This window comes from Seriola lalandi, unplaced genomic scaffold, assembly GCF_002814215.2.
Source record: "Seriola lalandi dorsalis isolate HSWRI2012SDOR001 ecotype SW California unplaced genomic scaffold, Sedor1 jcf7180002054784, whole genome shotgun sequence".
NCBI lineage: Eukaryota > Metazoa > Chordata > Actinopteri > Carangiformes > Carangidae > Seriola > Seriola lalandi.
In genome coordinates, this window is record NW_019525337.1 from 792101 (window position 1) to 796176 (window position 4076).

Genomic DNA, 4076 nt, shown 5'->3' on the forward strand with positions numbered 1-4076 from the left:
ATAAATGTTAAGCTTCAAACAGCATCTTCAACTACAGTTAGACTGAGAATTAATGATAATTGTATCATTTGTATCATTTTCTCCAGGGTGAAAGGGAACCAGTGCAGCACAGACTCATGCTTCAGTGTTACAGTCCTTACAGTACTTGTTTAACTGAAACTGTCAGATAAATGTGGTGGAGCAGAAAGAATATTTCCCTCTGAAATGTAGGAGTGGAAATATAAAGTAATGTTAAATACTCAAGTAAAGTACAAGTACCTCAAAATTAGCTTAAATGTACTTAATTACTTTCCACCACTGCTAATACAATTACTGAGCCTTCAGTACACATGGAGTTTAATATTGTTCAATGAGCCAACAGGTAAAACTGTCATGGTTTGCCATGGGAGACACTTTTTGTTAGTTTGTTTTGGACTTTTGTCACTTCCTGTTTTATTTTGTAGTTGGTTTCCTTGTGTGTCTCAATGTTTTTACTTCCTGTCTTGGTCCTGTTTCTCTGTGTGGTGATTGTCTTTGTGCTTCCCTTTGTCTGTGTGGGTTCGTCTGTTGATTTCTGGGTTGTCATCGCTCTGTTCATGTCTGGTTTGTCCTCAATCTGTTCACGTGGCCTGTTAATGTCTGGTTTGCCCTCGGTCTGTTCATGTTGCCTGTTCATGTCTCCTGTTGTCATCCCCTGTGCTTTCCTGTGCTTGTGTTGTAAGTTATTTTGTTTATTAAACATTCTGCACCTTCTCCCTTGTGTTGGCTGCATTTTGGGTCCAGCCTTACCTGCATAGTGACAGGTCCTGACAGTACGAACCGACCAAAGAAATGGACCCAAGGGGACTTGGAGTCGCCTTTCAAGGGAACTCGTCTGGCTATTTTTACGGGATTTTGTGGTGGCCACAGAAGGCGAGGTCATCTTGGCTCCCGTCGCCACAGGGAGACTTTGCCTCGGCCCTAGCCCCAGGTTCCCCGCTTCCGGCCCAAACCACAGTCCAAGGTCCCCAGCTTCCAGCCAAGTCCCAGCTACCCCACTGTCCAGAGCCTCTGCTCCCCTGTGGTCAGGAGCCCTCACCAACTACCCTGGCTGACACATCAGCTGTTCCAGCGTCGGGGGGCCAGTTGGCGTTTCACCGGCTCCTGCCTCAATTCCTGGGTCGACCATCCTGGCTGACGCATCAGCTGTCTCAGCGTCAGGGGTCCCCGTCCATTCCTCCCTGGCTCCTGAGTTAGGTATACTGGATGATGTCTCCCCCGCTCCTCGTTTCCTGTCAGCGGCCCAGCTGACTCCTGATTCTGGTTCCCAGAGAGTGGTCTGGCCGATCCCTGCTCCCCGTTTCCTGTTGGTGGTCCAGCCAATTCCTGCTCCCCGTGTCCTGTGGTCGATCCGGCCGAATCCTTTTCCTAGTGTCCTGTCCGTGGTCCAGCTGACTCTCGATTCTGGTTCCCAGCCAGTGGTCCGGCTGACATCTGCTCCTGGTGTCCTGATTGCGGGCAGGCTGAATCCTGCTCCTGCTGTCTTGTTTGAGGCCCAGCTGACTCCCGATTCGGTCTCCCAATCAGTGGTCCGGCCAACACTTGATCCTGATTAACAACCGGCGGTCCAGCCGATACCTGCTCCTCGTGTTCTGTTGGCAGCCCAGCTGACTCCTGACCCTGTTACCCAGTTGGCTCCTGGTCACCCTCTGAAGGATCTCTGCTTGCCATGCCATCCTCCGGAGAGACCCTTTCTTCGCCGCCGTTGTCCTGCTTGCCCTGTAGAGGGGCTCCGCCTGCCATGCTGGCCTCTGCCTCGACCTCCGGAGAAACCCCATCTTCGCTGCCGTCCTCCTGCTCGACCTCCAGAGAGACCCCGTATTCGCCGTCGTGCTTGCCCTCCAGAGGGGCTCCGCCTGCCATGCTGGCCTCCGCCTCGACCTCTGGAAAGACCTCTTGCTATCGGCCTCCAGAACGGCTCCGTCCGTTGACCCAACCTCCAGGTCGCCCCACTGAACTGCCCAGCCTGTCCATAAGGCCTCCGAGCCGTCCCCCTGAGTTGCCCTGTTTTGCCCCTGAGCATCAGAGGATGCTGTCTGGCTCTGCCCCTGTGGTCCCAGGCTCTTTCCATTACCTGGTTGCTTTCCCTCCTGTCCACTGGCCCCTGGATCCCTCCTCCCGCCCGACTTAGTGTTTCTGTTTTTTAAGGGTTGCCTGGAATCCAACCCTTAAGGGGGGGGGGATTCTGCATTTTGGGTCCAGCCTTACCTGCAGAGTGACAGATCCTGACAAAAACTCCTGAATTACTGAGTGAAAACAAGAGGGTGTCTATTATAGAAGCTAATATCATAAAGGTAAAAGACTACATACATACATACATACATACATACATACACACACCTCTATAAATATACTTAAAAAGTTTCATATAATAATACACTATATCTACAACAACTACTCCTCCATTGTCTCACTGCTCATGACTGAGCCCCAGTGTTTGTAACATTAGATCATATATGACATTTTATATTGGTAATAAAATAACAAGCTAACACTGGAAATGAAAGGGCACGCTATCAGCTAGCTAACATTAGTTAGCTAAACTGTTACTTAAACCTAAAGTTAGAAACTAGCTACTTTTTTACATTTTATTAACATGAAATGTTGACAGTCGGACTCAGATGGGGCAAACAAAACATGGGATGTGTTGTCAAAATAAAGTATATTGAGTTTAAGTTTGAAATCAGTATCAACTTTATATGCCCTTTATGGAAAGATTCAAAATACAATGAATCTCCTGTACTCACCTGTACTTGGTTGTTAGTGCTGAAACACACTAACAAATTTAAACTGAAAATCTTGTGTTACACAATTTACACACAGTACATGTATTTATTTCAAGATGTTTCAAACTCTGACTTTTAACCAGGTCTGTGGAATGGCCCAGAAACACTTCAGGGTAACTTTCAGTTTGACTGTGGCTCAGCATCTGCTCCATCAGAGAGGGGTCAGTTTTCCGGATCCCTCTCTAAGCTTTCAAGTTACAGATTGTTGTTGCCTGAGTGCTTGTGCTCCCTCACAGGAATGTGGATTATAAAATAAAGCTGGCATCATCCTAAGCACAGAAAATAAGTCATTTTAACAACATGCTGCATTTGTATTTATTTGGAAGCAGCAGAGTCTCGGCTCGACATAGGGCAAGGCATGGTGGCTATTGGACGAGTAGGACTGGGAACCATCCTACAGCCTCAATACGATAAGGCCCACGGCAGGGACAGATGCCATTTTGTCCTGGAGGAGGTGTGGGCAGGTCTTTAGGAGGAATAGACCAGCAGGATGGTGGGCCTGCAGCAGCAGGGAGCATGGACAAGGAGGGCACGCTGGAGAGGAGGATAACATCTGGCAGGCAGAACACCAGGGGATCAAGTTCTGGAACAACTGGTAGAAAACAGGTCTATATTCGCTGTAAAGATCAGCTCAGATAAACCAGGGATCATCAGAATATTACACTGCTCCACCACTCACTCACCTACAGACTGTTTAGTCCCTCAATACAAAGACGACACAGAAAGTTCAGTATGTGGATTATCGTCGCCATCATGTGGTGGCTTGTAAAACACATGGGCTTATATTACGTAACAAGGCTAATACTGTCATAACCACAATGGAATTAAACAGTTTGCTTTTGGATTTGTTTTGGAACATGAGACTAATTCATGAGAGCTAAAAATGGAGCTAAGTTACTTATGATGTAGTTAAACTGAACGTTTGTTACAGTCATCTAATTACGTTGCTGAGAAGGTGTTATTTATAGGGTTTAACACTCAGTCTAATCTGCTTTATCAGAGCTGTTTGAGTATCATTTGATGAGATTGGACCCAATGAGACATCAAACAGAAATGAATAATTAAATGTACTGAGGTTTTAGACTACGTCGATGGGAAGTGTCTTCGTTAACCACAGGCCTGTATGAAGAAAGGAGATAGGACAGGATCCACTGGAGTCCAGATGCTGGTGGAGCAGAGACAGTGGGTGGAAACCTTTACATGAGTGTCCCTGGATATCATGGAGGTTAAGGTGGTGATGGGGAGGAGATGGGCTGTGCAACAGTAGGTCTG